The sequence below is a fragment of the Lagopus leucura genome, unplaced genomic scaffold (genome assembly GCF_019238085.1).
Source record: "Lagopus leucura isolate 7727_CA_CO unplaced genomic scaffold, USGS_WTPT01 Super-Scaffold_100015, whole genome shotgun sequence".
In the NCBI taxonomy this organism is placed as follows: Eukaryota; Metazoa; Chordata; class Aves; order Galliformes; family Phasianidae; genus Lagopus; species Lagopus leucura.
The window spans coordinates 2,866,058-2,879,399 of NW_024962269.1; the positions used below are offsets into that span (position 1 = coordinate 2,866,058).

The 13,342-nt window shown below is 42.7% G+C and overlaps 1 long non-coding RNA gene across 1 annotated transcript; it reads left to right on the forward strand.

Annotated features, from left to right (window-relative positions):
* The first annotated feature begins 5,636 nt into the window (after positions 1-5,636).
* Positions 5,637-6,968, forward strand: LOC122182443. Its single transcript, XR_006179804.1, has 3 exons — positions 5,637-5,782; positions 6,281-6,394; positions 6,954-6,968. It is a non-coding gene; the product is annotated as an uncharacterized LOC122182443 (long non-coding RNA).
* The last annotated feature ends 6,374 nt before the right edge of the window (positions 6,969-13,342 follow it).

Sequence of the window (13,342 nt, forward strand, 5' to 3'; positions counted from 1 at the left end):
CATGTCAGAAGACCTTACTCAACATAAGCGACAAGGGTAAAAACAGGTGAATGTCAGCACCACAGTACTGCAGAAGGGAAGGTTAAGTTGTGTCAGGAACCATTTCCTTTCAGGACTGGAAGTGTAGATCTTTGTGTGTCCTGGGAAAGCAAAGGAATGTTGCTCTGCCATTTATCTCTGCATGTTGTAGCCTTTTACTTTGATGCAGAGGTTTACCCTTTGCCAGAAAGCAAATTCTGCAGTGTCCACATCATCTGAGATTACAGAAGTATGAACCAGTGTTAGAACTAGACAGTGCCTAAGGTGCCCCTCTGTGAGTGCTGTGTATTTCACTTTCCTTTTCCCCTTTCTCTTTATTTTTTTATTTATTTATTTTTTAAGTGGGAAATTAAAAACAAGAAAACTGGTATGATAATGACTTCTTTTATTCATGTGCAAAAGCAACGTGAACAAAAAATGGCCTTAAGGCTGGGGCTGCGCTTTCAGGGAGCCAGGAGGTGAAAGGCTTTTTTACTTTTGAGGTAAATCCCATGGACTTGTTTTGCTGTGATGAAGTTGGGATCCTTTGGCATAGCATGTTTGCCCAGTGAAGCCTGGAGGTGTGTCAGGAGCCTGAGAGGCATGGCTGACCCGGAGCAAACACGGTTCCTTGTGGCCCTTGGTGGCTGTGCTGTGCCTGCAGTGCAGGTGGCGTGGAACACTGGCTTGTTGTTGCCTCCAGTTTTAACTGACACAAAGCCTCTTTCCTGTGCTTTTGTTTAACATATGCAGAGGATGTCAGAGCAAACCGTGGTGTCTCAGGCTAGGAGAGTGCCTGGCGTCTCTTTGTAGCGGGCTTGCAATCAGGTGTAAATTGAAGTACAGCCATGCAGGCGTGGTAGAAGCGCTCTCGTCTCTACCCTTTGCAAACTGTGTGCAGTTCCGTTTTAATACTAGCAGATATCAGGCAATGATTTTATTATTTAATTGTTCAAGGTTCCAAGTTTTGTAAATATGGTCTTTGTAGTGTGCACGTACAGTACACAGAATGCTTGGAGCCTCAAGGAGTGTTGCACATACATAATATCAATCTCAATTGATTCAACGTAAACCAAGGAAAAGAAACGGGGCTTAAGGCCAAGTTAAATAACGAATGGAATCAGACCGTTAGGCCTAAGCAGCGAGGAGTTCCTACCGTAGTAATCCAGGTCAGCTTTGACAGTTTTGTATGAAATTCTGTCCAAACGATCTAGATTAGGTCCCTGCTCTTTCCTGGGGAGGAGCATTTACTTTGTGTCTTTTTCAAGCCCATTGCTCTTAACTCTGGGAACTCCGTATTGCATTCATGGTGTGCCAGCCTTACCATAATTCAGCTATGAAACAGTTTTTCAAAACTGTGCAACTCTTGCATTCCTATTGGAATCAGTCTAGACTTTATTTTGCATTCAGTTTTAAGAAATGAGATACTGTTAAAAACTTCTTGTTATGTCTCAAAGTTAACTTTTGCATGGCAGAGAGGCAGTGTTCTCCTTGGAAGGCTTTGTTCCTCCTCATTGATTCTTGTGACTGGTGTGTTTGTGTGGAAAAAGTTGAATGAGATATTGAAAGCATTGGCGTAGTTCATCTGTATTTCTGATATTCAGTAGGCTTTGTGTTACACAATTCTGTGTTAAAACCTAATGCCTTTCAGATGAGGGTAAATCTTGTAGGGCAGTCCAAGTTGTTATACACAAAAGGTATGAGTAGCTAATTGATCACAACTTTATTATTGTGTAATTTGCCCTCCCCAAATTGTTCACACTTTTTTTTTTTGCTACTGCTAATATTTTCTTTTTATGTTCTACTTCCTGGACAAGTCTGAAAGCTCTTTGTTCTCATCTGTGTAGGATACATTTTTAAGCCTCTGCTGCATTTTCCCTCTCTGTGCAGTTTGCATGCGGAGTAGCTTGTTTCCGCAAACAGGATTTGAAATAGCACAGATGCCACACTCCATTCATAGAAGTTCATTTACTCATTTATTGAGAGTCTCTCTTCAATTATAACCATAGCTATTTATATAGAATAAAGAATAAAACAGGACAGGTAATGTGACTCTTTCTAAGAACCTGGCAAACCAAGCTTTTTTAAAACTGAAGCAATGTGTTTGCACCTTCACTGTGTATCTCAAAGAAGGGTGGTTGGCTCTCACCAACTCTCAAGTAAACGTTAATAAGGAATAAAGCAAGCCTTGCTGATTTTTTTGGGGGGGGGGTGGGGTGGGTTAAGAATTTAAGTTCTTGGTGTAGTGGAACCAACCTTGTTTTTCAGAGCTTGTGTTTCAGTTGCTTCTATTTCTTCTATTTCTTCTACGTCTTCTATATATTTATATTCTGCTAGCAGAGATTGATTTAGGATTTCAAAAAGCAGTTTAGTAAGGTGTATCTGAAACACATTTAAAGCTGAAGCGCCTTTTTAGGTTTGTCTGTATTTGATCATTTTCATGCAAGACTTTTGTTACGTGTGAAAGAAATGAATTTGTCTTTTCCCATTGCCTTCCCTAGTCACAATTCCAAGGTGTGGTTGGTTGGAGTCTCTTTTGCCTGCAGTGAAAACTTTTGGTCATTTTTAAGCTGACTGCCATATATTTCAATCCATTGTTCAAAGGAAATGAGCATTCAGTAACGTTAAAGGATAATGAGTGTGTTTTGTTGTGAAAAGTGTGAGTTCTTGGGAACCTTTTCTACCTGCAGTTTTCATTCTAATTCAATTTAAATGTCATTTTTAATCTGATCCATATTTGACAAAGATGATGTGTAAGAGCTGTTTTTAGCAGTTGGATTGTTCCTTTGTAAAGTATTAAAGCACTAAACCAATTTTTGCAATAGGTAGTAAAACTTGCTTATGTTTTGAAAAACTTCCAGTTATAACTGTCGCACTTTTTATAGCAGAACTGTATTTAATTTCTTTCTTTTATGAAAGATTACTCCAAGTAACTGATAGCTCTGTAATCTGTGTGAATTGACTTCTCATTATTTGAAACAGAGAGAAGCTATAATGCCTATTCAATAAAATTAACTTATTTCTAAAGTATCTGTTTGCTTGAATTCTTGGTACTGCTTTTTGTGTACCCTCCTTAGTATAAGTAGGGGAAACTGAAACCTGGAAGAGAAGCACACAGGGGACATGCTGCAAACCAGTGGGGTTTTAATTGGCTTCTCATAAACTTTCATTCTCTTTCTGTAAAGTCACTGTTTCATTTTACGTAAACTAAATAATTGGCAAAAGCCAGAAACCAGGCACTGTGAGGTCTGCTCAGCTTTTTTTAATGCTCCCAGTCCCATGGCTGTAAGGATACGAAGTTTCCCTGTGCAAGGAGAGCAGTGCTGCAGCACTGTGCTGGGCTGGAGCTGTGGCTGTCCTCAGGGGGTCAATGCCTGGAGATGACCTGAGTCATCAGGGCAGATGGGGCCTTGGTAGAACAGCTGTTCTGGAACTGGAGTTGGTTGGCTGGCTGGTTTGGATAAGTGCAGAAGAAATTATATGGAGATGTAGTATGTTATTTAATGGTTAATTAACCTTTTCTATAAAAACTTGTTTCTGGGTATGAATTTGCATGGCAAACATCTGCCTTTGGGTCTCATTGTTGCTTGTACCCTGTGCTGGGCCCTTGGTATGTCAGACTGAGCTTTCCAAGGCTGTTGCATAAGTGTATTTCCAGTTCTGTAACTTTCCTCGTGCCTGAGCTTTGACTCTCCTGCTTTTTAACGACTCCCTCGGTCTGTAGATACCTGAATTGCACTGAAAGATTTTTTCTGAAGTGCATTCCAAATGAACAAGAATTTATTCAGGCAGCCCCTGCTGCAGACTGCATTAACAGGTGAGTCCATCGTTGCAGCTTCAAGTTAGTTTCTGGTTCTTTGTGTATGTGGATAATTCATAGTGTATGTTTCAGTACCAGTTAATTTCTGAACTGAAATATTGTGCATTTCTGCCCAAAAATGTCTGCAGTCTTTCTGGGCTTAAGATGTGCAAGGAATTCTGCTTCAGCTGCCCTTTGATCGAGACTTTTTCCTGTTTCCTGAGCAAGAGCTGTCCACCTGGTAAGTAAGGGGGTGAAATTTGTCTTTCTAAAGGTCTGTCTTAATCTTTATTCTATCAGTTTGTACCCAGTTTACCAAGCAGTCTAGATTACTCTGTATTAGGATACTGTATTCTGCTAATATTATTAATAACTCACTAAAGTGTCTTTCTCTGGTGATTGATAAAATTATTTGTTGTGTGGGGCTGGCTACTGTGGGTTGGTGTTAAAGGGTTTATCAGTTAACCTCATAATCTTTTCAGGTATGCTAAAAAGCTTTGAGAGGGCTTAAGTTTTATAACTTTTTTTTTTCTTTTTCATTTTATCATTCTTTCATTCTTGATTAAAGTTCTTTATTAACCATTTTATTATTTTGCTCATGTTCCCAGTACATCTTTACCTTCAATAGTTGCTGTTTGATAACCTCTTTGAACTGGATATAAATCAGGTAATAAAATAGATTCCAAAGCAAAGTTCCAAATCTCTGAACACACCTACCTGTTCTGCAGATCTCAAAGGTTTCCATTGGTTTCCAGGTACCAGTGTGCTAACCCACCATTAGGATTTCCTTAATCCCTAGCACAAACGTACTGGACCTGAAGACAGACAGAAGGTAAGGATTGGTGCTGTTAGGGACCTGCTCACACCTCTACTTTTGCAGAAGAGTTGTCTTGACTGGTGAGACTGGACTGCATTGAGTAGTATAGAGGAAATGACTTAGGAGTGAACTAATGCTGTTCAAGGTTACTGCTGTTACCAGAAACAAGTAGTAGAAATGTTTACAGGAAAGTTCCCTGGAGCTGGATAGCTTTACATCTCTTTATCTTCTGACTGGTAGTCAGAGCAACACTGCTACCAGACAGGGGAGAAGGCTTAGGGATGGCACAAGGATAGAGTCAGGGTACAACTTGAACTGCAAACTGGGAGACCTTTCCAGTAGAGCAGAACTTCCCGTATGTTGCACAGTGCATTGCCTCCAAAACAATATTTTTTTTTATCAGAATAGATTTCTGTCAGTTTGACTTCTTGAAGCAGCTTATTGCAGGATTTTGTGAATACCAGCACTGCCACAAAGGATGCGATAGAAGGAGAGGTGGAGGACAACTTCCTTCAGGCCACTTACAATAGACACCTTTCAGATGGGGGAGAAGATGAAATAATAGCCAGAGAAGGAAGGATGCAGGGGATAGGAACTTTTGATTCTATCTGCTGGTCCAAACATAATCTGAAAGTAAGCATCCGAGCTTGCTTAAAAATAAAACATGAAAAACTAAGCCCTCAGAGTAGTGACTCAAATCTAACTCTGCATGTGCTATGTCTAAAGCACTTTATAAATCTCTTAACCAAAATATGTTGTTATCCAACTGGAAATACTTTGAAATATAACACCTTTGAGTATCTAGTAGAGCTATTTGTGCGCTCATCTTTAAATGCTGGTTTCTAGGAATATTGTTCTTATGTATAAGGATATTGTAATATTACACTTAACTTGCCTTGCTGAGCGATACTGGGATTGTGTTACCTTTATTGCAGTAGTACACAAAATAATTCATCTCTCCTTTTTTTAAATTGATTTAGAGGCTACAGTTGTGCAGTTGTGCAATATGACCTGATTCCTGCATCCATCCAGGTCTGTGTGAGTTCCACCATTGCTGCAGGAAAACCCAGGGCAGACTTCTTTGAAAAACTGGAGTTTGCACTCATAAACACTTCAAGACATCCCTGGGGGAAAGACATTAAAGCAAAGTAAGGCATTGCTTGTAGAAATCTAGCATTGGATGTCTTTTCTGATGAGCACCCCAGTCAAAATCCAAACACTTAGCTTCCTTCTGCTTGCTTATAATATTTTAAAGACAATTTTTCAAAAGCCAATTTTTCATTTGATTTGTATACAGATGGCTCAGTCAAACCCCATGTGTAATTGGAATATGTGTCTGAAATTCAGAGGCTTTTTGAATCTTCATCTGAGACAGGTTTCTAGAACTTGGGATGTCTGAGATCAATAAATTGCAGGAGAAATTACTGATCAAGTGAACTTTCCCCTGGCAACAGAGAGCAACTCTGTAGTCAGAGTGGTTAGATAGTGTGTAATATATTGGTTATCTGACTGTAAATAGCCTGAAAAGAAGTTTTACAATGTGAAATGTAAGTGCTAACTTGATTTTACTAGAAATGAAGAAAAAAATATATATGTATCATAGAGCTGTGCAGAATAGTAACAAATTTAATTTCTTCATTCTACAGGAAATCATCCTCAGGATGCTCAGACTTATAAAAAGATTGAAAACAGCAGGAGTGATTGGAATGAAAGCCAAGAAGACCCCAAGGCTATATCTCCTCCACGAGGTTCAACAGCATGTGAGTCGTGACATGTCTGAGGTTTTCTGAAAAGCAAAGGCACATACATCAGACTTCATCTGCCAATTGTAATAAAAATCCTGATCACTGAATTGAACGAAGTAGGAAGAAAGTGGTCCAAATGGCATTGCCTAGTGTAGGCCCCTAATTGCTAATATGTTTCAATTAGTAAGTCTGTGAATATGCAGACAGACCAGAAAGAACTGCCTTCTTAAGGCCCTGCCCTCACAGGGTGTGTAGGAGCAGCAGGCAAGCTCTTTGGCACAGTTATAGAGAAAACAGGCATCCACCCTGGCCCCATGAAACCTTCTGTTGGACCTCACAGATGATCCTCATCTTCTCTCTATTTCCACAAGTCTGTGTCTATGCTGTTCAAAATTACATTGCTTGAACCTCTTTCCTCCTGAGGCAGGTGCTGCTGTCAGCTCAGTCTGTCATCTCCTTTGTCCCTGGTTGTGTGAGCTGCCCTGGCTCCTGCCCCAGAGTGACTGCTGACAGCTCAGGAAGGTAGATTTTGCAGCAGCATATTACATACACTTTCTGTTGTGTGTTTCACCAGCACAGTCATTTTGGCATACTGATAAATGCAATATAGAAGAGTCCAGTTAGATCTCAAGTTTAGTTTCCTGCCCAAGGAATCGGACATGCTTTTGGTGTCTCTGCTCTAGAACTGAAGGTAAGTGTGAAACACTGGAGTTAGAAATGATAGGGATATAATCATGGGAAAGTTGTGGTATCTCTCTTTGCAGTGCTTATAGGTAATGCTCTCCAGTTAACATCATTTATGTGAACAGAAGAAGAGCTGTGAGTTTAATGGGGCATCAGTTGCTTGCAAAATCTGTCACTGATGTCTTCTCTGCAGGATTCTAGAAAAACAGAAAAATGTTCCATCTACAGGATTTTGTGTGTTGATAGGTGCTTTGTTTAAGAAGTATTGCTTTCCTTCTTTAAAGAACATTTTAACTACAGAAATTATCATGGAAAAAAAAGATTTTTCTAGGCAGAGCTCTGTGTTCACATCTCTGGGGGATGCCCATGGGTGTCAGTGGCTGTGCCTCGTTTGCTGCTGTCACCCAAGAGTTGCATGAATGCCCTGAGCTCGTGTCCCACATTCAAATAAAAGCTGTAGCTGCGTGATGGACTTCAGGTATTTGTTGTGTATTGGGCTTAGATTTGAGCTAGGGGTGACTATGTATCTTATTACTGATAAAACCTGTGCAACAGCCAGTCTGCTTTGCTTTTGGCTTCTGTCATTCTTAGAATGACCTCAATTTTGAGGAAATAATCAGAGAAGCCAGAAGCTCAAGCATAAATATCTCATGAATCTGGGCTTCTGGGTTTTGTGGACAATACTACTCTGACATTTTATTATCAAAAGTAATTGGACACATACAAAATACAGATGCTTCAGCTTCCCTTTTACTGTGTAGTGCTTTGCAGTATTTCCATGGGGTAGTTCAGATGCTCGTTACAGTGTGTCACATCTGCAAACCTTTTTAAAATTAGAAACACCATTCATTAGCAAAGACACCCTGCAGCATGTCATCATTCTTCCAGTAGTTTTTTAACTCCTTGAAGCTGATGTTTATCTCCCTGAGCAAAGAAATAAACAGATCCTCAACCGCTGTGTTTGAAAGAAGTTCTGATTAGAGGCACAGCGGCAAGTGTTTGTCAGGCAGGAAAGGTATGATTAGGAATTAGTAATGAATACTTCCCAGAGCTTTTTCCTAGCTGCAACCTTTCCCATACCTCAGTCATTCTTTGAGGAAATAGCAGTTCTTAGTTAAAAAGATAATTTTTTGTGTGATGCTTTTCAAAGCAAAGACACTTCTGGGGCACCTAAAAGGGAGGTACTGTTTTAGACATTACTTGGATGCTGCCTCCTGACATGTTCTGCTGCTGTTAAACATTTCACATCAGTTTTCCCTGTGGTGCCAGGAATATATAGGCTTGATTCAGTCTAAGACAAAGTGACCCTTGCAGTAGAAAAAGTGGTGTGTAAAGTGAAGGTGGGCTGTGGCTGGGTGGCAATGAGCTGGTGCTGCTCCAGGGAGGAGAGTGGAGAGAGCGCTCCTGGCTGCAAGGCACAGTGCAAGGCTGAGCAGCAGCAGGGAGGCTGCTTGGAGGCAGGTGCTGTTCCGAGTGAGGTGGGGAATGCAGACACAAACAGAAGAGCAGGGCGAAGCTCTTCTGGTTTTGTTTGCTCTGAGAATATTCTCTTTCGTTAAGGAAAAAAAAAACAGCAACCAACCAACAACATTTTCTAGCTTGAAGGGCCTTGTACTTCAGGCAGATAATTTTAAGGACCTGCTTTTCCCTGTTAGACTGTATTTCTCTGTTCCACAACAGTGTTGCACGTGGCTCCTGGGGTTTTCCAGCACGTGGTGAGAGTGTTCAGCAACTTGCCTGTGACTTTTCTCTTGCTGACTGCAGGCAGGGAGCTGGACAGAGCCCGTGCCAGTTGTCAGAGGTCAGGCAGCCCTTCCCAAAGCCAGAGTGCAGAGCACAGAGGCACCCACAGCCTCAGCACAGCTGAGAGCTGCCCTGACACACAGCCAGAGTGCAGCTGCGTTTTAAAGCTGAGCATTCATTCCTCTTTAATAACAGTTAAGTGGGGAAATGCTGTCTTCTGGAAATGCTTCCTTTCTCCTAGCGAATACTGTGTAACATATAATTTTTACGGTGATTTGTAGCGTATTTTTACTCATGAAATAGAACCCTTTTTTTACTCCTCCTTAATCATAGTGGACAATTTTGTGGAGAATACAAATTTTTCCATTCTCAGACTCCAGGCTTTATTTTTTTTTCCTTCCTTATTTCCTTCTGCATTAATTATCCCTCCTAAAAATAGAGAGGTGGAGTCCAAAAATATACAGCGGAGCCTTAATGGAAGGTTCCTTGCAGGGAAGCCAACAGCCAGTCCTGATTTATTCACCTGGTCTTGTTGTTTGCACTGTCCCACCCTCTGCAGGGTTCCTGTTTGCTGGGTTCGCCTCTGTTTTCTCACTCAAGTTATCCAGTTGAGGGCACGTTAAGGTGAAACCACCACTCAGTGGGAAGTTGTGGAAGTTGGGCTGTGCTGTGTCTGCCTTTGAGCCCCAGCCTCGTGGGCTCCTCTTCTGCAGGAGGAAGGCAGACATGGGTCGACTGAGAACCTGCAGCCTGCCCTGCTGCCCGGCTGTGCCAGCACTGAGCTGCTTTGTGACAAACTGTCCTGCTCCTCCCAGCCTGCTGTGCTCTGCAGGGTGAATGGAGGCTGCTACGTAGGAAAGCTTGGAATTTTTTGGCTGCTTCTAGAGTTTACAAAAAGGCTGCATTTGGAACCAACCTTTGTAATACGTTGTGACTTCATGGGACGTTACTGTCTTGTAATGCAAAGGACTTGAGATAGTTCTTGGCACAGTAACAGAGGTTAAAGAGAGAAACTGTCCTTTGCTTGGGTTTGATCAGCAGTGAATTCTGCATAGGCAAATTTGGCATAGGAAGTCTTGGTGTAGCTGGCCTGGGTACCAGCCTAGTGGGGTGCCCAGTTCATCGTTCCCCTTTGCAGAGGTTGTGATGCTGTCACGCTGACTTCTAGATGTGTGATATGAAAACAAGGCTGTGGTCTGCAAGCTTCCAAATGTGGTATTTTGAGAGACTCCCAAACTGGCATTTTTTTTTCCAGAGGGTGGGGCACGAATCTTGAGAGAAAAATTGCAGGGTCTTTGAAGTGAAGAGCTTTGAAGTTTAAAAAAGCTAGCAAATTCCTCTTGCCATTCCCTGTCTGTGGAAAATCTGGAAGGTAAGGCTTCTAACCAAAGCAGCGGGACAAAATATTTTACAGTAACAGATTGGAGAACTGCAGCATTCGTGCTTTAACTGTTCATGCAATGGTGGAGAAGGTGACCTTGATTCAAAAAATGTGCACCGCAAAGCTCTGTCAGTCTGTTCCTTGTTTCTGTCCTACTTGGAGGCTTTGAGTGTTCTTACGTAAAACACGTGTGTGGTAAAAGGGGGAGGGAGGAATTTCTCTCTTCCCGTTGCTATTGTGTTTTGTTATGTTTTGTGTCTGTTCCGTTTGTCTCCAGGATCAGAGAAATGACTCAGTAAGTTATCTCCACAATAGGAAAGCATGGGAAAATGCAAACATTGGTCTCTTAAGGACGCACAGTCCTGTTTATTACGCACTGGCACATCTCACCATTCAGTCAGTTGGAAATGCCATCACGGGAGCCATTGTACTCCTTCTTCCAGATCTCCTTTTGGATTTTGTACCTTAGCCCTTTCTTTTGCTCTCTAGAAATTGCCTTACCCCATGCACTGATCTTTGTCCTCTGAACTTCACCTTTCCCACTTATTGCTGCTGCTTTTCTTTCCCATATTATTTCGTGTCTTTGCTCTTACTATGCTGTCACACACCTGAAACTCTCCAAGCACCATCTCTTGTGATCTCAAACTGACTTTTTTTTCTCAGTCGTGTCCTCATGTCCACCCTGCTCTGCCTCAGGAGTGAGGGCTACTTTACAGTCTAAGTAGTGTCATATCAGCACAGCTAAGTCACCTCCAATATTAGGTTGGACATCTTGACATGTTAGGCAGATGTGAGGCAGGGAAGGTGAATCTTCCGTATTTGCAATGCACAGTGTAAGTTGGTGATGTCGAGTCCCAAGACAAATGTTTAATAGCAGCACTTCAGGATACCTGCACAACTCTTCAGTGGTCTTCCTGTGGTCTGAGGAACGTGGAAGACGGGTCCACTTCAGTTTCCACTTCCAACTGACTTATGTGGGCTTCTTGCCAAAGCACGTGTAATGATGGCCGGATCCCAGCCTTTAGTCCTGGTGGAAGGCAGCCTTCTAGATGTTCTTGATGTTCTTCTTGATGTTAATACTTCTATACACATTATTACTGACTTGCTAAGTTATTTGTGATGTGGGTGATAAGGTGGTAAAGGTGTGATGTATAAACTTGGGGACGGTGATTTGAATTTCCTGGTCTACAGACAGCACTTCTGTTTGCATAAACAACCCACGCAGAAAGAGTATTGCCTGGACTTGGCCCCTGTGAGGGAAGCAGTAGCATGCACCGTGGGCTGAGGTACAGGATGCACTGCAAATGTGGCTACGCCTGGGCCCCAATGCGCAGCCCTCTGCAAAGCGCCCTGCAGGCACCAGCCCAGCAGGCTCAGGCCTGTTGCGGTGCACCCCAGCAGGCATGCTCTCCACTGACGCAGAGAACACGTGTCAGCTAGGCAGAGACCTGCCATCAAGAGCCCTTCAGCCCTGCCCTTTTGCCGGCCTCTCTTGGCCTATTGAACATTTGTTCTTGCCAGCAGGAGCCGGAGATTAAATGTAACTCCTCCGGGTGCCAGTCAGGTTGGGCAGGTTGATCCTTGATTTGCAATTATGATGAGGCAGCAATTACACAACAGAGCATTTTCTTGGTGAGCTACAGTTATTAGAGGAATGCAACGAGGAAGGCTAAGGCCCTCTTGGAATTAAACCTTGCAAAGGAGGTAAAAGGTAATGAGAGTTGTTTTGTTGTTGTTGTTGTTGTTTTTTAAGAATGCCAACAGTAAAAAGAAGACTAGGGAAAATGTGGGCCTCCTACGAAGTGAGGTAGATGCCTCGGATCCCCCTAACAGGAGATGCTGAGAAGACAGAGATTGTGAATGCCTTCTTTGCTTCAGTCTTTAATGCTAAGACCAGCCCTCAGCCCCAGACTGTGAAAGTAAGAGAGTAAGAGAGAGAGGAAGACTTCCAGTTGGTGGAGGAGGATCTGGTCAGAGAGCCAAAATCAACATACAGCAATCCATGGGCCCAGATAGGATGCACCCATGTGTGCTGAGGGAGCTGCACACATTGCTGAACCGCTCTCTGTCTAATCTTTGAAAGGTGTTTGGTGAGTGGGAGAGGTATTAGAAGACTGGAGGATAACCAGTATCACTCCAGTCTTCAAAAAGGACAAGAAAAAGGATCTGGGAAACTACACACCTGGAAAGGTGGCAGAACACTTCTTACTCCAACTAATTGGGAGAGAAGAAGGTTATCAGTAGTCAACATGGATTCACAAAGGCAAAATCATGCTTCACTAACCTGGTCGCCTTCTGTGATGTTGTCATAGCTGGAGAGATGGGGGAAGAGTAGTGAATGTTGTCTACCTTGATTTCAGAGAGTAATTTGACACTGTCTCCCACTACATCCTTGTTATGAAACTTAGTGGCAGATAGATGAGTAGATGGTGAGGTGGACTGAGAGCTGGCTGACTGGCAGAGCTCAACTAGATGTCATCAGGAGTGCAGGATCTGGTTGGAGGACTGTAACTAGCAATATTCCCAATGGGTCAGTGCTGAGTTGTCTTCAGCGTCTTCATCAACAACCTGGATGAAGGGATAGAGTCCACCCTCAGCAAGTTTGCTGATGATACTAAGCTGGGAGGAGTGGCTGACACACCAGAAGGTTGTGCTACCATTCAACAAGACCTGGGACAGACTGGAGAGCTGGGCAGGGAGGAACCAGATGAGGTTTAAGAAAACCAAGTGTAGAGTCTTGCACCTGAAGATAACTGCATGCATCAGTCCGGATTAGAGGATGACCTGCTGAAGAGGAGTTCTGTGGAAAAGGACATGGGTGTTCTGGTGGACAATAGGTTGGCTGTAGCCAGCAGTGTGCCCTGGTGACCAAGAAGGCCAATGGGATTCTGGGGTGCATTAAAAAGAGCGTGGCCAGCAGGTCAAGGGAGGTGATCCTCCCCTTCTACTCTGCCCTGATTAGGCCACGTTTAGAATACTGTGTCCAGTTCTGGGCTCTCTAGTTCCAAAAAGACAGAAATCTCCTAGAAGGAGCCCAGCAGAGGGCCACAGAAGTGATAAAGTTGAGGTTTTGTTAGCAGTGTTCCTAGACTTTTGGGGTCTGTTCTTGCCTAAAACCCCACTCTCTTTTCCACCCTCTTTTCTTCTCCAAATTT